At 39.6% G+C, this 22515-nt stretch overlaps 1 long non-coding RNA gene across 1 annotated transcript in view; it reads right to left on the bottom strand.

Moving 5' to 3' along the window:
* Positions 1-5072: 5072 nt before the first annotated feature.
* Positions 5073-22515, bottom strand: part of LOC114550328 (uncharacterized) — a 69776-nt gene continuing 52333 nt past the window's right edge. Inside the window, exons 2-3 of the long non-coding RNA XR_003691680.1 lie at positions 10349-10496; positions 5073-5121 (exon numbers count right to left, since the gene is read on the bottom strand). This is a non-coding gene — a long non-coding RNA (uncharacterized LOC114550328). The remainder of the gene's footprint in view (positions 5122-10348; positions 10497-22515) is intronic.

Below are 22515 nucleotides of genomic sequence, written 5' to 3'. Positions count from 1 at the left end.
CGTTTTCAAGAGAAAAACACAGAGAGGAGAGATGATTGGAGAATCCAAATGTACACAACAAGACTTACACTGTATATTGAAAAATATCCAGGTGACTCAAACATAACTGGGCTGGTCTCAGAGATACATAAACACGGACTTGAGCGGAATTAAAAGGTTCAGAATAGACTAATTGAGGTCTATCAAATTAGAGGTGAGTGGAATGGAATGGAATCGAATGAAACACTACAGATTAAATTGAATGGAGTGCATATGAATAGAGTGAAATGTAATGGAACTTAACACCATGGAATATAATTAAAAAGGTATGGACTCAGCATGGACTGGACACTGAAAAAAAATATCTGCACTACACTGTTGTATCATGTTACGCCTTACACTTTGGGCTGTATATATACTGTACACTTTCTTTGGTGCTCTTATGATGAATGCGCTGTAGACAACCAATCCATCGGTTCGACTTGGAATCACAAGTAATTGAGCTGCGTACTATATTTTTGGTCAAGAAGACAGATAACAGTTGTCGGTGGAATACAATCAATGGTGGGGTAATTGAAGAAGAAAATTCAATGTAGAATTTCCCTGAGCTGTCATTGACACAGTTTAGAGATTGCATGAATCTAAATAGAAAAGATAAATACTGCCTTTAGTATTAGTGACGGTTGTTTGACACAAGTATGGTAGCACTTTATTTTACAGTGCAGTTATTACTCAGTGCTCAGTGTTTGCAAGGACAGATAAATGAAAAGCTGATTACTTGTAATTAACATTAAGTAGATGAAGTAATTTACTAGTCTGCACATTTTTATTATTATATTGGTACAGACATATAATTACTGGTAGTTATGTTATGTAACATTAACAGGGACAGTAATCATCAATCATTTACTAGGTTACAACATATTATTAAATTACAATTACAAAAAAAGTGTCAATACTGCATAATTACATTGTAAATACAACTGCTGGATTGTAATTATAAGGGGAATTATATATTTCAACCAATGTATAGTTTATAGTAAATAGAAAGTTCAAGTTATTTATTTCAGTCCCTGAACTGTAAAACAAAGAGCTACCACAAGTGTGTAAATGAACTCGAAGGCAAGACTACAATTGACTGTTTGCAAAACTCCTCCCCAAACAGCGATTGTCCAACCACAACTCTAGCAACCGTAACTAGGCATGGCATTTCTGGTGAGAATGCTGACTTTATGCCAGCGACACGCAACTTTAGCCTCAGTCTTTTAGCATGATTTTATGTATGTAGCCATCAAGTGCGTACTTAGGAACCCTTTTACAGGGTTCTCATTTTAAATGAGTCAGGCAGAAAGATTGAAAAGTCCGCCGCGTCAACAGCGTTTTCAACCAACTCACGTTGCTAATGTTAGCTTAGTTAGCTAGCTAGCTAATTACAGTTATTTCAGCTGGTAAAATGGACATTCTCCAGCTAGAAATGAGAGGCTGCTTTTGTCCACCTCTGTCTGAAATGAAGGACCCATTGTCTCAACAATTACTAAGGATGTGGAGTGATAAATCTGCCTCGGTTATTGTTGTAAACTGCATATGTGCCATGTGAGAATAGAAAGCTCCACAGGCGTAGCAACAGTAACTAAAGGGGGGTGGGGCTTCAAGGATGAATTTTACAGGGCCAAAAACATCTTGTTGCTTGACCTCTAATGCCTTTTGCAGTTTCACTACTTGAGTTTTTAAGGAGAACCAATGAAATGTTTTTCACAGTGTATAAATTTACAAGTGTATTGTACTGTAAATCTGTTTTCTTAATCCTACCAATCATATCTGGGTCAAAACAAGGTTCAAATCACTATTACAATGCAGGTAATTGAAGTTATACTGAAAACTGAACAGCCTAAACATTTAGTACATATGGTATTATAGCGGGAGTGTGTAGCAGGCTTCTTATTTTGCTTGTTAAACTTAATGAAAAATCCAATAGCTTTACATAATTATATCTAAAATGAATAGTGGTGCACTCTGTGATGACCCAGGTGTGATGTTCATTGGTATACTGTATATTGCGATGAATCCTTTGCATACGATTCTGCACTGCCAAACATCTTCTCTCTGTCTGTCTCTTGTGCTCTTGTGGTAGTAGCACACTATCTCTGGGTGTCTCTCTCAGCGTGGAGGTCAGTTTGCCCTCGGCTCCATCAACATAGGGAGAAGAATTTTACTACAAAACATAAATCACGAAAGGTTTGACAGCACCCAGAGCCAGTCATACTAAAAATATATACGCATAGTGAGAAACTGTGGATAAATGGTGTTTTTTTTTTCTGCCAGTGCTAAAGGCAGCAACCCTTTGGCTTTAACGAACTACAGTTTATGAGCTCCAGGTGGATGTAGCCTCTGCTTGGCTGCAGTTCTTCAACTTAATAGAGGAAATTGGCAAAAACAAAGCACTACTGCAACATAATGCCCTGCAGCCTGTTTGACAACTCTTTTTATTCCCATCACTATCAGGCTATTGTGGGCCGACTTGTTCAGGGAGCTCAGTTTATATGCCCTTGTACCAGCCCAGTTTCTACCATTAAATCACCTCAAGAGTTTGTTGTATGTCGTCCAGCGATCTGACTGGAGTCTGGATTTCCCACCGGTTTCATGATGCGAGTGTGAAGTGTAAACTGACCTCTTGAAACTGATTCTTTTTCTGCATTTTTCTGGGAATATAGCTCATTCTAAATGGCTCAGTGTGTAGTAACGTGGTTCAAACTATTGATGAAGTGATTCTTGTAAATCAGTCAGTGAGACTTTTATTCTGAATTTTGTGAGTATCCTCTTCACTCTCAGCAAGTTGTGTCTGTATTTGATACCTGGAAATGTAAGCACACGACCACTATTGTCTCTAAGTCTAGTCACTGGTTTCTAAATAGCTTTTTATATAGCCAAATGACTGTCCCTTTGGTTATCAAAGAACTTTATCTTGAAAACTGTATATTAAAATTTTAAATGTACTATTACTGTTGTGCTGATTTATTGTGTGTATTAAGGTCATCTTTGTTGAGTGCCATCATGTTTCATCACTTGAGTGAAACAGAAATCTTGGTAATATGAACATCTCCTCCAACATATTCAAAGCAAAGAAATAATCCAGCCTGTCGCCTCCATGCCAAGGGTTGTTGCCATGGACATAACTGATGTTAAAGGGGTGCTCTGGCAATTTAAATATTGCTACTCCATTATCTTAAGTTTCAAGAGACAGAGGAGTTAAAAAAGAATAATCAAAATCAATTCAGCAGAGGCTGAAAGATCCTGACTTTTTAGACTACATTCACTCTAAATCATTTCCTGATGCGTCAGATGGTTTGTAAACACAGAAAAGAATAGATTGTGCATCAGTGTATAGACTAGTCTGCAACTTCATATGTCATAATGGACTTTAGAAACAGTGATGCCACAAATTTAAATTTTTCAAATATGTAAAACAGGATTTGATAATTCCCCGCGACCCGACACCGGATAAGCGGACGAAGATGGATGGATGGATGGATGATGGATTTGATAATTCTATGTATGAAAGAGGTATACAGTTTCACAGTGCAATAAGTGCACAGGCTTAACTACAGAAATGACTGTGAAACCGTCTTTTGAAACATGAACAAAAACTCTAAACTCTGTCCCTCTTTGGGAATAAGTCTCAGTGTGTCCCCATGTCCTGATTTCTGTAAGATCCTCCCACTTCAGCTGTACTACTGTCTTCATTTTATTTCCTCTTCACATAACAGGGGACCCTTTAAAATATTCATCAGCAATGTATCACTGTGCTCTGTTCTCCCAACACATCCTACACACCCTCTCTCTTCTCTCTGTTGCCTTGTCTTTGTCTGTTGCATCCGAAGTGTTATACAACGATGACGATAGCGGCCGACGTCCTGGGTCTGTGTTCCCGATAAGGACGCAGAATGGAACTGTTTATACATCCTGTAACAGAATTAGCTGTCGCGTTGGAACACTGAGCAGATGCCAGAAAGCTTCCGCAACCACCACAGACGTATTGCTCGGTCCCTCAGAGGACGCCGCTCACTCTTTCATTTCCTTTCTATTTTCTTACTCATGTCAAAGCAGAAAGTAAGGGGTTAGAGTGACGTGGGAAAAGTAAGAAAGAAACCAGTAGAGAAAAGGAGATTTAGAATTTGTCTCTAAAAATAGCACTTTTGTGTTTTGACATTCAGAAGAAAGACAGCAGAGAAAAGCACCATCCACCCTCACAGATCCGGAGAAAACAAAGACACAAATATGTTCTACTTGAGGTGAACATGGTTTTTCTTCTTTAACACACTGAGAGCTTCAATTGGGCACACACAATATATTAAAATGGCACATCAAGCACTTGTACCATTATTTTAAGAGTCTGAAATGCAATTGGGAAGTCTTATTTTTAGTCTATTGTTGTCAAATATACTGCTCATTTTGCCCTTTGAATTAAATCCACCAACTATCTGTCATTTATCTCTCAGACGGAAAATAAGAAAGCCCAATTATGAAACGTCTGATGAAAAATGGGGAATTGTTCACTTTGAAATGCACCACAATTCAGGCTTTTATCGGTTCTCTCCCCTATCTCCTCCCTCCGGTCACAAAAAAAGCACTGCATGTGTGCGTGCGTGCGTGCGTGCATGCGTGCGTTACGGGGCATCTTGTCCCAGAAAAGCTGACAGGCGATGTGCCACTCATCTTGGTAATTTCTCCAAGACAGTTGGCCTCCTGCCAGTGCACTCGTTCACGCTCAATCAGCCTCAATCAGCAACATACTTGCGAAAGTGTCTGCAGCCCCGACTGTGTGTGGGCAGTGTGTGTGGCTGTTTATCTGTCTTTTTGTTGTTTCATTATGGGACTGTTTTCAAAAGCCTTTTCTCCCAATTCAGCTGCCTATTGTAGAAAAGTCTTTCATGATCACAGAGAAGTTCTGATCCAGCTTTTTCACTGTCACTTTTTATTTATTTATTTTGGGCTCTAAAAGGACCTCCAGGCCTTTAAAGCTATACAACAACGTACAGCTGTGTGGTTGCATTGTTCGCATTGCTGGAACAGCTGATGGACACACAAGCTTCCAGGAAAAGATGAAAAAAAAACTGTGGTGTTCTACTGATGTCGGATTGGATTCTGAAGAAGACAAAATACTTTCATATTAAATGAAATGAGTCAGAAGATAAGCTTTCAGTATGGTGACAGAATTGAAGTGTGTCAGCATTAGCTGCTGCCAAGCAAAATGGGGATAAAAGAGCAGATTGAGTTAAATGAATGATATGGCAGGTGACTACATGTGTTTTATCTGTAGCTGTCCACTTTTCTTCCAGTAAGCAAAACACAGTTTATTTTTGGCTCTGTGGATGACATCAGAAATCATCTGATCTGAGTATTCAAATGATGATATACCATTTGTTGAAATTGTATTATGTACAAGTCAGTAGTCCAATTTTCGTTCAATATTCATGTTCCAGTACGTTCTGCTTTTCAGTGTTTTAAAAGGGGTTAGACTGTGGTGGCTGCTGACGGATAACAGACTGAAGATAGAGGAAAGATGGCTACCACTGTTGCAGAACATGTATTTATCTGCCCAGGTTGTTTAGTGTATGTAGTATTTCTGGTTGTACACAACATCAAAGTCCCACTGAACATATAGCTTGTGTAATCTGGTGTATATTTGTTGTTTCAATCCATAGATGGGAAAGTACATAAAGACTATTTTGGGATTGCTGTTCAGAGATTCATCTTCCCGCTGCAGGTTTTAGTGTTTGTTCAGACACACTCCCACTTTTCTGTTTTTCCAAGTGTAACTGGGCATTCATTAAACACAGAAAGTCCCAGCCAAGCAATCTGGCTGGGCTAAGGTTTTTTTCTGGCTGTGCTTTATGAATGGTTGCTAGGTAACCAGAGAGTTAAGTTACCATCTTCCTAACTTTCTCCTAGTTACCCTTTTCTGTTGTGTATCTTGCATTGAAACAGACAAGCCATTCAGGAACCATGCATCTGTAGACACTGTATGAAAGTGGAGCTACCTTTTGGAATGTTATGTGTGCAAGCTACAGCTTTTTTGCAGATCACAGTTAAAGCTGCACTAATCAATATTTTTATATGAAAAGCAAAATAAATGAATATATGTTATGTTAAAAGGGTGAATTATAGTGACAAATTCACAGATAATTCTGCATCTCTGCAGTTACCCTTAGTTCTAGGGAGCGTTTAAGCAAATTTCAGCTCTTTGTTTTGGTTTTATAGCCTGCAACTTTAGTGTTTCAGTTCATTCTCACATCTCTCATCACCCTCATCTCTAGCCGCAGCAGTCAGCTGTGTTTTCGGCCAAATAGCTCAGGTAATCCACACTACTTGCTACAAATGGCAGACAGACAAAGCTAGCTGTTGAACAAAGTGGAACACTTAGCTGCTAAAGAGGGAGCTATTCCCCTTTGGAGTTGGTGAAGACCAAAACAGAGCTAAAAGGAGAGTTAATTATGAATTATGGCTTTACATTCGTTAGGAAGCCAGAAAAATGACTTCAGATGAAGGCTAATATTGCTCTCTCTCCTGGATGCATTAATACGTAACTGTTAGCTAACATGTTCAACATTTTAAGGTGAAAATGTGTGTTTGTTACTGATTTAAACAACGGAGAAATAAACAGTCACAGACAAAATCTTTTCAACAGCAACTTTTTCCAAACAAAGAGATCCAGTGATATGAGTTTTTAGAGTTTGGGGCATTTAGCATGCAAACATTTGGTTAAAACGAAACACTGTAATCACCAAGTCAAATAAATTTAAACAAATTGAATTTTTTCTTGCTAATCATTAAAATTAGAAGAAATCCTAGAGCAAATGGAGAAGTCAGCAGTTAGAATGAATGTCATTGCAACTTCATCATTTCATGTCAACTATAAACACACAGACACACACAGACACACACACACACACACACACACACACACACACACACACACACACACACACACACACACCAGGAGCTGGGGTTTTAAACCAATATAACATTTCAGTATTTACTAAGTAAGACTTTTCATTTTAAAAATGGTGTTATATTGCAAATATATATTGAGATTGTCCATTGGGAACTGCTCGATAACATGCCTCCCATTTCTCTCTCATCCTCCCACTCCCTCTCTTTCTATACCTTTCTGTCTGCTGCCTCTCCATCCATTCATTTCTCATCTTCTCTGAGCTCTATCCTGCCCTCTCATACATTTTAATGGCAGCAGTTTGATCCGGCTAAAAAAAACATTGAAATGTGTCCACTTGTGTTGAATAAATACATAATTTAGCAACATAAGTCAACTACTGTTCAGTGTTGTGGAAAAGACAAGATAAATATTTCACTTTCTGAAGAGTGGGTAGAATGGGATTTAGTCAGAGATGAGATGCTCAGTAGTGTATGGCTGCCAAATGTAAGAAGTGTTTTTTTTTTGGTTAATGCAACAGGGAACCACTGTTGGATGGCTGTTGGTTCATCTCATGCATACACTTTTACCAAGCAGGTGTTGTTTAAAAGAAAAGAAAAACGCAGAGCATATGGTAGATGAAAATTGTGATTTTTTTTTTTAGTTAGTAACTGCACCACTAAGATGCCTGAAAATGCATGTATCAAATTGATGCATCTTAATTTTTTGTTAGAGCTCTATCCATCCGTCAATCCATCCTTTTTCTCACTGCTCATCAGGGTCAAGCTAAGCGTGGTTGCCCATATGTCCTTCGTCTTTCCCCCAGTCACGTCCTCCAGCTCCAAAGGCATTACCAGGCCAGATGGGACCTATAATTCCTGGAGCGAGTTCTGAGACTGCCTCGAGGTCTCGTCTTAGTTGTGCCTGGAATACTTCTACAGGGGATCAAATACCCAAACCACCTCAAAAGGCTCTACAAATCAGAAGAGCAGTTCTTCGACTCCAAGTTCTTTCAAGATATGAGCTTCTCACCTTTACCTGAAAGGGGGCCCAGACACTTGTGAAGGAAGCTTATGTTTAGCCATGCAAGCGGCGTGGCTTGAGGGAATGGCAAAGTCGGTCAAAGCTCTGTCCACCCATCAGTCATTCTGTTTGTGTGGTCTTTTTCTAAACTGCTTCTTCATGTGGCAGCTTGCTGTAACTCCGCTCAGTAGAAAAGCTGAGTTGAGGAATTTTATGTACACACGTAGGCTTGTCAGGTCTATTAAACTTTACATTTTCAATATGCATAATTGCCCTTTTCCTAAAATGCACATCTCACATTACAAAAAAGGGAAAATGTTAATTTCCACACTAACATTAATTCTCAATCAATAAAACATGTCACGCAAAGCAAGCATCAAAGACACCTTAAAAACCTTCATTCTTTTAGCGTGCAGTGCAGCAACACCCTTAAACAGAGGTGCACATACACAAAGCTGGATCAGGTCACACACACTCACTGCTTATCATGTTTATGTATAAGACAGAACCAGAGAAGATGTGACTCAGTGGGTCGAAACCTCATCTCTTGCTCATTTCCACATCTGTGAGTCGCCATGTCAGTTGGATGTACTGTTAACACGGGTGAAAGCGAGGGCAGCACTGTGTCACTCTGCCAGTGTGTCTTTTGATTGGCTGCTTTGTTCAGCTAAAGACAATCTTCCTGTTCCTGCAAGCTGGTCCTGAACTAAACAATGCATTTTTAAGAGCATTATTAGACTACTTCTGGAACATTTTTTTTATCACTGGACAGCGTTTTTCAGATGGATGTGTTTTTGAGAGTGAGGTAGAGTTTTGTGTTTTAAACATCATTTAAGATATTCATAAATTATTTGCATTAGAGTCTGTGCATTTTGTCTACCTGCTGCTTTGGTAATGAAAAGACTCATCACGTCAGAAGAGCAACAGCGGATGAACCTAAAGAAAAAATGTATAACCGGACCCTGTGCTGCAGTCATTAATATAAAATAGAACAGATGGGTCATAACCATCCTACTTTTGTGTGCACAGCCACCTACTTACCCATGGCACCTGATTACTCTTGTTGCTATGGATACTATTCAATGTGATAACCACTACATCTCATGCCAATTAAGGATATATTCAAGTTAGCTACACTCAAAGCAGGTTTGCCTCCCAATTCAGTATCTAATGTACCAGTGAGTTTCTTCCTCCGTGTACAGAAGAAAATCTTTGCCTTTAATGAAAATGTCCATTCAATCCATATCGTTTCTAAAGCGGCATTACATTTTTCATGGATTCAAGGGTTTATATGTCACATACACAAGTAATATGTGTAGTATATGTATGCAAGTAGTAAGATGTACATGTGTCAGAAGTGCAAAAATACAATGTGCCAGAGGATGGAATTCCCCATCCTGATGGTCCTGAGGAAATATCTTTTTCTTTTCTCTCTGGGAAGTGCTTGCCTGAGCGTAGAAGCTGGATAGTGTATCGGTGATGTGTTAAAGGTTCTTCATAATCCTACTGCTCTGGCTCTGCACATTCTGGTGTATAAGTCCAGCAGAGTGGGAAGTATAGATCCGATGTTACGCTCGGCCGAGGGTACCACTGTGAGCGAACCACTCCAAATGGCTGGTCTTTTTCAATGCAAGACGCATATACAACAGAAAAAGTAATAGATAGATAGATAGATAGCACTTTATTGTCCATGTGCATGGAAATTTGTCTTATAATATAGGAGAAAGTTAGATTAAAATTGAGTTATAAAGTATATTTTTAAAAAGCAAGATTGTGTGCAGGTTAAGAAAGAGGTTAACTGCAATAATTTGTTGCCTGGAGTACAATAAGTGAAAAGAGTTTCAACATTAAATCCTTTTCAGGGAGCATAACGCTTTAAACTATTCCATGTTCAAGTAGCAAATGAATTGAATTGAACTGGAATTGTTAATTTTTTCTTTTTGACTGAAACATCTTCACTGGATTCCATGACCCATCCTTTTTAAATGTTCAAAATGTCTGAATCCATATCTTGCTAAATATTGTTTTCTTACAGATGCAAGCTCTTTGCTTTATTGTTTTCTTACAGATGCAATCTCTTTGCTTAATGACAGAATTCATTAACTTTAGGGAAAGAAGTGGGCTATTGTAGCTTTTGTTTGCCTCGTCATTCATTTCTAGGTCACCGGGAGAACTGAATGCTTGGCTGAGCTTGAGACGTGCTCAGTGAAGGATCTCCACATAACCGTTCCTGTGTGTGTATATGTATGTGCGTGTGTGTGTATGTGTGTGTGTGTGTGTGTGTGCAGTGAAGCAAACGACCTTCCAAACCCACTCACACATAAATCTCTGTGATACACCTTTGACTCTTCAGTTCACACACACACACACACACACACACACACACACACACACACACATCAAATGGTCTTTCTTTACCTGCTGTCTCTTTCCATCTCAAGAGATTTGAGCTGCTACTTTGTGAAAGCACTGAGGCTGATGGAGATCCGTTTCACTTCAAAGGTCTGTTCTTTCCGTGCTCCTCCAGGGCCAAGGCTGGACAGCAGGTCAGCACTTTAGGGACGGCCTGTTAGGCGAGAGGGCATGGTGGACGGTGAATGAAAGAGTCAATGCCAAATGAAATATAAAAATCGACTGAAATTGCATGTTATAGCCTATACACTGACGTATTCATCTTGACTGGTAATAAAAACTCTGCAACAAGTCCTCCAAACCATATGGCGATATAGGTTGATTATTTCTACCCTCTAATACGACCCACATGAGCATTTCATAAATTCAGAGGTGGCAGAAATTAAGACCCACAGAAGCGTTTTCCATCCTCGTATCTAAATCACAGAACATACGGGTTGGGGTTTTAAACATATTGTTAATGTGAAACGGTCGCTGTTTGGTAGTTTAACTACTTATGTAGGTTATGTTTAGAAAAAGAGTTTTTGTTTTTTTTAATAAGCTATACAGGGCTATTATAAAAAATGCTCCAGTCAGTATAGCGCACCAGTTTACAGTGGGTCACCAAGCAACCTAAAAACAAAGCTGCAGTATCAACAAAGTTTATGTTATTATATGTATATATATATATATATATATATATATATATATATATATATATATATATATATATATATAATTAAAGTTTAAGATTGGCTTTTGAAATGTTTATTTTGAAATGTTTTATTTTTTGTATTATTTTTGGGTTCATGTTCTCTCATATGCATACCTAAAGTATACAGTAGATTGCATTTGCTAATGTGAATCCTAAAATCTTATTTTTTTAAAGCAAGAAAAGCACTTTTACACAGTGATCCTATATGTATTTATAGAAAGAACATTTGCCTACTTCAGTGTAAGATGTTTCCGAGTGTCTTAGTCCTCCTGCAAAGCACAATAACACATCTAAATTCTGGCTGCAAATGATGGAAGGCCAGCAAGCAGGTTAAATCTGCAACCCTTCAGCAAACAATAAAGGCTTGGCTCATTGTACAGGCATTTCTTTCTACTCAGCCGAGATTTTATTGATTCTTATGATAGTGTTTCAAAAAAAGGGAAAGCCTCACTTCAAAATGAGATCTACAGAGTAACAAAAACACTTCTTTTAACTGATGGACTAACTAAAAACAGCATGGCAAATGAAAAAACAACCACTGTTAAGTGACAAAACGTGCAAACAAAAAAGTATGTTTAAGGTTTATTGTTTTTGGTTTTATACCCAAAAAACTGGATTACACCAAGATTATTGTAAAAGAAGCAGATTGTCACCTTCATTGTGTATCTTCCAAAATAAACTGCATTTCGTCCTCCCAGAGCATAATGTTGACAGCAGTTTCCATTCAGCACAGCTCAGAAATTGCTCCCAATTATAGAAAGCGAAGAAAATGCAAATGAGCTACCGATTATGCTCAAACTAAGAAACAAATATTTAAGTTGCATATATAAAATATTGTTATGGTTGTTTTATATGTGATATTTTTGACTGGGCACTTTACATTTTAATCATAAAAAAACATGACATGCATTTGACCCCATATGAATGAAGGCAAGGAAGCACCATTTTGTACGAGCAGAGCTAAAATAAACTACCTTGAAATGTTCATTCCTTCAGCATATTATCCTCGTTTAGCTTAGAGGTACGCACTATAAGGGCTTTGTCTGGTTTAGCTCCAATTAGGCTGTCCTACTTGAGATTAAGAGATCAGAGGAAAAACTCCCCCAATATCCCCTGGTTTTAATGCCAAACACTCACTAGGTTGTGCACACAGTCTCTCAAGACTAAAGGGACATTTTCTGGAAAGCCTCTTAGAAGTAAGTGACAGTCAAGTTTTGTTCTGACTGCAGAAACCGTGAATCGACAAATGTGGGTCACTGGTCTCAATATACCTGTCGCACAGACAACAAAACACAGTTGTTAGTAATAATGGTAGTAATTGCTGCATTCAATGCAAGTGGTTGTAATGGCACGGTTTAGTGACACACCTGATTGGAGCTGAGCCATTGTTCATGTCACAAATTGCACCTGTGCTTTCGCTGCTATGACAGCTCATTGTGCTGTGAGACAGGCCTTTTGGCAGCACGGCTCCACACACCACCTGCCACTGTTTGATAATCAAATTACTTATGAGCCAGTAACCACTTCTTCTTGAACATAAAACTGGTTACTGTAATCAGCTAGAACAGTAGACAAGAAGACCTCACTGCTTTGTGCTAGTGGAAATTTAAGAGAAGTAAGAGTAACTAAGGGCGTCAGTACACCACAGTGAGCTACAGTACAATAACGGCAAAAGATGCAAATTGGCTAAAAAAGACCAAAATGACTCCAAACAGCTTGCCTTGCAAAATGTGTATAAAAGCCAATGAAGTCAGTGTGGCTCCAAAAGTTCAGTGTTTACCTCATTATCTCTGCATTTAACTATGACACATTAGCAGCTGGCAGATGCTGCCTTCCAGTGCTGTCAGAGAACTTTTTTTTCCTTAACCATTAGAGGAAATTCTCTGGGGAAATCAATGGATGCATTAACGATGCTTAAATATAAGTAAAATGCACTGTATAGAAGATCATATAGAGGTGGGTGGGAGGGATGCTGCAGTGTTGTACACTCAGTCACCGCCACTAGCATCTGGTTATAATCAGCGTATCAGACATTATCCAAACTGCACCACTTGCTTGCATGGGATAAAAAGCTCAGCACTTGGAGATTTAAAAAAAAAAAATGGTGTTTCATAAAATCACGCAAATAATATGGGCTTTACTAGCTCTTATGTAGCAGACAGACAGCTGATGTTTGCTCCTGCACAGCTGTTTCCTGACACACTGATGTTTGGTTACTTTCTGCAGCATCCACTGTTACTTAACCGCATTGCTGGTGAGAAGGGAAACTCAAGAGCATGCGCAATAAAGCACACTGAGATTACAAAGCACAATGCACACACACACGCGCAGGCAGCAAAACATGCACGCACACACACACACACACACACACACACACACACACACACACACACGAGTTACAATTACAAACACTGTCAGACTACACATACTCCTCTCTGAAAGGTAATTACTCACCACAGTCATCATACCCTTTGAACCTTAATATAAAACCTCACATTGTGACAAACTACTATTTTCATTGTTTAAGGCATCCCAGCTCAGTCACAGAGAGCCGTAGCTGGAATATATGGGAGGCTTGTGCAATCACACATAGTTGGAAACTGAAAAACCGAGTTATTGTTCACATATGGAGATGCTGTATCATCCCCAAAGACATGGCATGTTGCTATTCTATCACTATCAATCAATACAGTGTTATTGTTATTTCAGAGGAAAAAATAATTTCTAATGTTTGACTGCAACTGTTCATCATTTAGTGTTGTACTTTGAGTTAATAAAACAATAAATATGTTTTCAGGAAGTCACTCCCATGTTTTATTATTAGTAATAATAGTAGTAAACAAGAACAAAGATGCACATGCACATAATGGAACATAACAACAACAAAATAAATTAAAGTGCAGATTTTATATAAATGTAAGTATATGTGATGCTTTTTGTGCAAAGTTAAGATTCTTTTCTATTTGAGGCCACCTTGCAATATTGGTAATTCTCCAAACACTTAATTTTCTGGTTGCAGCTTTCTGTTAACAAAATGTCCTTTCTAATGTGTTCCATATTTCTAAAGGTTATGTACACCATAGTCTCGCATTGCCAGACCTTCCTTCACAGTGCTGCAGAGGAGGGTCTGGCAAGTCCACACAACATTCAGGGATGGGAGAAAAACGTGCTCTGGTTTATTGGCGTTTCTTTAAACCAATCACAATCGTCATGGGCGGCGCTAAGCGCCGGACGTGCAACAGAAAACTCAGATTGGATAGATAGTCTAGCTAGCTGTCTGGATTTACCCTGCAGAGATCTGAGGAGCAGTTAACCATAGTCCTCATAAATCAACCAGAGTTTAAAATTCCAACACAAAGTAAGCGGAAGGTACCGGAAATCGGACGAAAAGAGTGAAATCCGGCAGAATTTCCCGGGCACCAGACCAATCCCAGAAGTGGAACGTCATGGATGTAGACTATGTACACCAATGACATCTATTGAGTAGGCCTGGCAAACTCGATTCAATATTCTGAGTCACTCACTAAACTGATCCGGGTTGTGCGAGTCACTTGAGTCACTTAAGTCAGTATTGGCAAGCCGAGGCGAGCTTGCAATGTTTCGGACTGTCTGCTCGACCTAATTGCATTTTAACATACTACATTTATACACCAAACCCACAGTAGGCCTAGCTAGGCTATGTGCAGAACATTGTATGTTATTTCAGAAGTGAAAGAATGGCTTTGTTTGTTGATTTGCTCGAGGAGAGACTTCACTCGCTCGTCTGAATCAGATCCACTCATGACAACGTAGACAGCCGATACGCGGGATTGACTGACTCCCGTGAGAACTCACGATTCATGAGTTGTCCAGGACTCATGAGTTCCATGGTCTGCGAGGCAAGCCGAGGCGAGCTTGCAATGTTTCCTGCTCTGAGTCTGCGGGTCGGGAAGTTCCTATAACCTGTCTCGGACTGTCTCTCTGCTCACACAGTCGCTTGAGTTGACTTGTGAAGTTGTTGTTGCCTACGAAATTGTAAGTTATAATGCTTTTGGCAGCTAAGATGGCTAGGACTAGTAGTAGCTAATGTTGCAAGAGGTTTGTGTGTGGCGCTGTTATCATTTTAGGTTGAATAGTTGTAGGACTCAACTGATCCGAGTTAATGATACTAGAGACTCGCGACTCAGGAGTTAATTTAAAGAGTCGGGTGAAAGATCCGAATGATCACGACTCAAACAGGTTTACTATTGAGCAATCCGTCAATTTTATTGGCAGATTGCAACAGAGCTCAAAATTTGTACCATTCGGAGATCCAATTTGTCATTTATCATAATTAGGTTTAGGTCAAAAAATAACTGTAAATATTTCTAATGCAATGCATTTTGAAAATTACAGGTAATATTTGGGTGTGATAAATGTAGTGGAATGCTCTGAAATAAATATAAGTATGTGTTCTGTTCCAGCTATACATTTCCATTGGTTTTTCAATAGTTTTGTTATTTCCTATTATGAGTTTCGAAATATTTTTCTTTATGGTATTTATATGCTGCAAAATTGAAAAATATGTGGTTGCTCTCTCACCTCTCTAAGTCCAATGTATTGTCTGTGTCTGCATATACACTTTCCTGTGTTCAAGATTGTCCGGTACAGTTTGTGTCTCCAATATTTATTTGAGAAGGGATGTATGTACTTTTACGTGTAGCTCAGGAAGAATAGCTGTAACATATTTACTGGAGCAAATATGTCATATGTACAGTGAAAATCAAGTTTGTTTTGGTGTGTATGCTGCAGAGTTCCACTGAGGTTTGCCTCAGAACAGCTTGATTACATCTCTGGTGCATTGTGCCATTAAATGAAATAAATGCAATGCACATGAGGACTTTAAGCACTACTGTGAAAGCAATGTGTGACAGTTTATGAGTCTATAAGGGCTTGTAAGGTTTGTAGCATATTTACTGTAATTGCACTTGTCGCTGTTAATACACACAGTTGAATATCGGATTTAGAGTAAACTGTGTTTTCCCTCCAGCAAGCATTCAGTACTGTTCCAGGTCAGTTTTGAGAATTGTTAGAGTTTAACTTGGTTGCATAAAGACGAAAACAGATTAAAGGAAAATGATTAGAAAAAGGCTGCCTTGGATGGTAGGTGTTACTGTAAGAAAAAGTAGAGAACTTTTCTTTTCATAGACACTATAACTCGCTGCGGAAAAAAAACCAGCAGCTATTTCCCATTTGTTTCGAGTTGAGTCCAATAACAAGGCTAGTCTGATCTTGTCTGATAAGGGCAGTTCAGAGCAAATAACTAGTCCACCCACTTCTTGTGCATCAATGTGCCTTTTTTCCGTCAGCTTTGTTCCAAATGAAGTGGGCAGTGTAGACCTCATACAAAAATACAATACAATAGACCTAGATTAAAAAAAAACTACAGATGGGATTGCATGTTTCAGTTTAAATGTTAGTGACAACAGTGTACAAAATCAAGTTTAGTATGTTTGACTGCTGTCAAATGCATGCACTTGCTGCCACCAAATTTGTGGGTGCTATAACTTTAGATGTGTTTGTTTAATAGCATCCAAGCCAGATCAAGAAGCTTACAAGTGTGATCAGACACAACTCAAATACATGAACAGTAAAGCTGGCAGTATAATCACATTTGGTGTGTTTCCAGACTGAGCAAATATCAAAAGTTTCTCAATTCCTCAAAACAGAAAGTAATACAGTGAACAAAAAGGAGAATAGGAGTATACATGTATGAAATAATACCAAAAATACAACCAAAATTATCAGAGGCAACATTGACATTGTATAATGAACCTTTTTTTTTTTTTTTTTTTTTTTTACAATGGTTGAGGACTAAAAATAGTTAACATTGATTTTGGTCTGAGATAAGACACAAACTCTCGACTCCTTCAGATCCACCCACTACCAATTTCTCGGGGTGCTGATACACAGCCTGCAGTCTAATGACATTGTTTGCATGCAACAGTGTATTGGGTATTAAGGGCCTGAAATACAGTATATACTTGTTCTCCTGACCTGCCTGTGCATACTGCAGCTAAAAAGTGGAACTCTAATAGGTTGTGAAAGCACACCCACATTTCTCAAATTTACCAAATTTGGTGCATGAGGCATTATCAAACTCAGTTCAAGGAGGCAGCATGAGCAGTCTTGAGTCTGTTCACACCGCAGGATATCTGCACTAACCGCTGTGCGGCCATAGTGAAGACTTATGTTAGCCGACACTATTTTGGTGGAACTCAAATCTTTTACTGACAACAGTTTTGAACAATTTTGGGTCCAACGAGTTTTTTGTGTATTTATAATTAGGTACAATATCAATGTACAGGTTCCAATAAAGGTATGCTGGGGTAAAATGCTAAATGAGTTATTTGATGCCATACTGTACCTTTTCCCAAATGTCTTATTTTATTGATCCTATAATTTCATTGCAACAAACACACACATACCTACCTAGTCTTGTTCCAGCTCAGTTGTCCCTGCCGGCAGTGACAGAGGGGATTATAGGAGAGTGTGCAATGCTGTCTTTTATAAACTCTCTCACACACACACACACACACACACACACACACAAAGTGCGTTTCACTATCTTTGTGGGGACCCATCATTGACATAATGCTTTCCCTAGCCCCTTACCCTAACCTTAACCATCACAACTAAATGCTTAACCTTAACCCTTACCCTCACCCTAACCCATAACCTAATTCTAACCCTAATCCTAAAACCAAGTCTTAACCCTCAAACAGCCCTTTAAATTTGCAAAACAAGTATTCTGGATTCCCAGTTTTTGGACCCCATGAATGTAGTTAAACAAGAACACACACACACCACTGCTTCCCTCTTGCTGGCTCAGTGTACTGAGAATCTAGATGATTGGGAAGGAGTGTGTGTGTGTGTGTGTGTGTGTGTGTGTGTGTGTGTGTGTGTGTGTGTTTTTTCTTCTGCTTTTCTTATAACTCATAACAGCCACGTGGCACATTACCGACTGATTAATAGATATTTGTGTGTGTAGGACGGCCACAGACGGACACCTGCTGCAGACTACTTGATGGACCCAACGAGCTCGGTTATTGCTATGGCAACCCCCCTACACACAAATCCATGCACACTCAAACACACACAGTGAAGCCTGCACACTCATCATTAGAGCGTAGTGATCTTTCTCCTCTTCTACCCCCATTGTCCTTCCTTTGAGATCCAAGCACCCTTCCTGACCTTCCTCTCTACCTCCCCCTCCATCCTTCCTTCCCTTCATTAGCCCCCAGTTTGTCCATAATGGTTCTTTATCTCCTCCCTTCCTCTTATAATTTCATCCACATTCTAATCTTTCACACCTCCATTCCTCATATCCTTTTAAACTATCCTTCCCTTCATCTGTCCGTCACTTTCTCATTTTCTGCCACTACCTCAATCCATCTATCCACCTCCCCTCATTCCCTGCCTCCCCTGCAGTCTTCCCATCCCTTCATATGCCTCTTTATTCCCTTCCATCCCTCCACCCATCCATCTCCTCCAATAATTACCCGGTTGGAGATTTTAAATTAGAAAGGAGAAGCCGTCTGGTGCAGCAGAGCCCTAATTGAAACCCCAATTAGTCTCCTCTGGTAGTCTGAGGTAGCTACCGATCTGCTGAAAATCAGATTTTCATCAAGGGGCAAATTTTCTGAAGTCATTACTTTGAATTCTAATAAAATGTAATAGGGTGGTAAATCAAAAATGCAGACAAGAAACAGTCTCCCTTATTGCTGACGTTTATAATTGCCCCAAGCAATCTGCCTCAATCAGCTCTGGAAATTAACAGCAGGAAGCTGTGGCAATTGGGCAAGACAAACAAAACAACAAAAAAGTCACTAAGGTAACTTGTTGCCTTGGTGATTACCATAGTGATGGCATGGTCGCAGGAGAAGCAGCCGCTTTATTTCTGGAGAGGAGGGAAGTGTGGTACAAATGCAGGGATTGAAAATGGTCTGTGATTGTGCATTTGTGTGAAAGGACTTTAACCTAACCTAATGCACTGCGTATGGTTTGGATTTACAATTAGCTAGTTGGCCTAAAGCCTAAGTGGAACAATTACACACACATTCATTCACTCATTCATTCATTCATTCTGTTTTCCAATCACACAATAACCACTGTATCCCTTTTGTTGTGCATGTTCACACACCGTTGAATGTGGATATAAAGACCTATGCAAAGACCTTCATTGGGCTCTAGGAAATGGAGATGAGCATTTTCCCTATTTCCTAAGGTTAAATAGACTAAACAATTCGCTGATTAATCAACAAAATAATCAGCAGATTAATCAATTTTAAAATCTGTAGTTGCAGCCCTATCTAACACACACACACACACACACACACACACACACACACACACACACACACACTATCTCAGTCCCATAAAAATACACACACACACACACACACACACACACACACACACACACACACACACACACACACACACACTATAGATCATCCTCCACACACATGTTACGTCAGATTGACACAAAGGAAAAGCACACACACTATTCTTTATCCTTCTCTGTGAATCCAACAACACACATTTGGATGAATGCTCCCATCAATCCACAAATACATTCACACACACTTTTTAAGCCTTCCCTCTTCCATCCCCTGTTGCGTCCAGCCCAGACAGACCCCGCTCAGTCCTATCTGCCTCTGGATTCGGCTGCAGACAGCCGCAGAGCACAGCACAGCAATTCCTGATAAGCTCCCATTGATTGGCTTCAGACTGGCTGAAAGGCTGAACACATTGTCGGTGCTTTCTCTCTCTCTCGCTCTTTCACACACACACACACACACACACACACACACACACACACACACACACACACACACACACACATACTCGCTGGGGGTAAGAGAAGAGAGGGAGAAGGGAGAGAGAGATGAAGGGAGAGTGGTGATGGAGAAGAAAATAAATTCACAATGACAAAAGCGAGACAAATCAAGACTAAGGGGGAGGCTAACTTGTATGGGCACAAAGTGCTGCTGGAAAGACAGGAAAAGAAAGGGAGAAAGGGGCTGAAGGATGCAAATTTGCAGGTAGAAATAGTTTATCAGTGTTTTTTGGTTATGGTTAGGTTACTGGTTATGGTTAGGGTTAGGGTTAGGGTTAAGATTAAGGTTAGCGTTAGGTGCCTTGAAGGCAGCAGTCGCAGCGCTGCCTGGAAGGAGCAGTTGGGGGCAAAAAACACCATCGAGCGTAGAAGTATATTCAAAAGGAGCTGCTGAGGACCATATGCATTTTAGAGACAGAAAGACAGGCAGGAAAGGGAACTAACTGATGGACAGCTTATTAAGAGAGGCAGGAAGTCAAAGAATACAAAAATGTCAACACTTATTACTAATGCAGGTAGACCTTGGTAGACCTTGGGCCAATAAATGATGAGTCCTCAATCCAAATTAGAAATCTGACAAGCTGGTGAAGCATTTAAAAATTGCAGTAATTGCAGCTCCTCAAATCAATGTAACACAATAACTATGTTCATCAATTAACATTTTCCTATCAGGCAGGTTAATGTCTTTTTTTTTTTAAATGACATGAACCAAAATCTCTTTGGAGAGAAGTGGCCTTTTAATGTAGCGCGTATGGTCTTTCAGTGTGAGGGGGAAGGAAATCAAACAAAACAAAGCCAGATTCAAATCATCAACCTTGTGGAAACGCATTCTGTGCCGTCACCCGCTGTGACACAAGGACGCCTTCGAATGGAAAGATGGGTTTGGAGCCGAGGGAGTGGAACCCTTCTGTTCCCGAGGTGTGACTGCATGATTGTTACACTCGGCTGCAAGCTGCGGCAGACAGAGTCCTCCTGGGGAGACAGCAGCTGATTGAGGGACTAAGGGAAGGATAATGGAAAAGGGCGTAGAATTCAGGGTTTGTAAGTCTCTGAACTTGAATTTGTGTAGTTCTGATGGCTTCAAGATATTGCTGCAGTTAATATGCATTTTCTTTGACTATTTTAAGTTTTAAGATCCCAACGTTAAAATCAACTCGAATCACAAAAGGACAGACTTGTTTTAAAGCTGCTGTAATCAAATATTTCCCTCCGGAGTTGGTGTAGAGATCTAAAATTAGAGTAAATTATGGACTCATCAGGTGGACTAAAAAACAAATGACTATCAGTGTTGCACAGTGTCTGCTCGTTGTATAAATAAGCCACGTATGCTAAAATGTTCGCTATATAAACTACATTTCATCTTCCTGTTTCAGTCTCTCATTCATTTCCACGTCCAGATTTCCTAACTTTACCTACTTTCATACAGTATAATTAACAGTGAAGTTAAAACGTGGATGTATGTAATTATGATGTTTACCTGCAAAAACACAAAACTGGCAACCTCCAAAACATGATCATAACCTGCATGCTAGTGTTCCACTCACTCTTTTCTATCCGGACTGTAACATTCACTTTAGTTATAGCATAAAAACTCAAGTTGTATTCCACCACTGTGTGCATTTACAGTCAGGTTATTTCATATTTCAGGTTACTGTAGCGTCCAGGGAACCACTGCTTAAAGCCTGTGTGTGTGTGTGTGTGTGTGTGTGTGTGTGTGTGTGTGTGTGTGTGTGTGTGTGCGCGTGTGTGCATGTTGAAAAGAATCATACAGAGAGGAAATGTAGCTGTGCCCTCTAGTCAGAGAGAAAACAGCAGGGTACCTTGGCATCACCTCTTTTCCTTGCTTTCTCTCTCCTCCCCATAAGATTTCCTCTCTCTTCTTCTTCTTACATATCACTACCTTTTTTTTCCTCACACATACACACACAAAGGCTTGTTCCTGGCACACAGTCTTAAAGAAACAGTCTTAAAGAAAGGCTAACCTGACAAAAAGGTATGAAGGAAGAAATCCCAAAACACTGTTGATACAGCCGACAGACTGAGTGCAGTACTCTGCTACACTGCACTGCGTTGTGTTTTTTTCTTCTTTTTCTCACTGTCATTTTGTGTCGCAGTTATGATGGGAGGGTCACATGGGATTGTCCTTGACTGTCCTGCTCGACGGTCGCTGTTTTGGTTCCAGCACAGCCCACAGGGTTTAACTCTTTCATATTAATTGTAAAGCTGCTTGTGTATTTTATTGGTTTCTCATATTAACAATTGTATCATTACTATTATCATGCATTAGTGTTGTCACTCAAATGCTTCATATATAATAATACATTTTGTCAGGTTATACCAGAAGATTACCTCGAGGCTTTTCAGATTGCAGGTGTTGGAGAAAAATCCTGCCTATTGCTTGCAAGACACATCCCAGAATGCCTTGCGGCACCCCTGCGGGAACTATACTGTACTGTATTATAATGCGCTATGTGCAGTGTCATGCATCATAGGACATCAAGCAATGCTCAACCTCAATTTGAATAAGTGCTTTTTAATCCAATGAAACTTATAAATGCATTATGAAACTCAATATTTTTGAGCTGTATCTTTGAGTGGGCCACATTTGTGCATCCTGCT

This window comes from Perca flavescens, chromosome 23, assembly GCF_004354835.1.
Source record: "Perca flavescens isolate YP-PL-M2 chromosome 23, PFLA_1.0, whole genome shotgun sequence".
Classification (NCBI taxonomy): Eukaryota; Metazoa; Chordata; class Actinopteri; order Perciformes; family Percidae; genus Perca; species Perca flavescens.
Note: the sequence above shows the minus strand (reverse complement) of the source record. Positions and strands in the feature narration are given on the sequence as shown.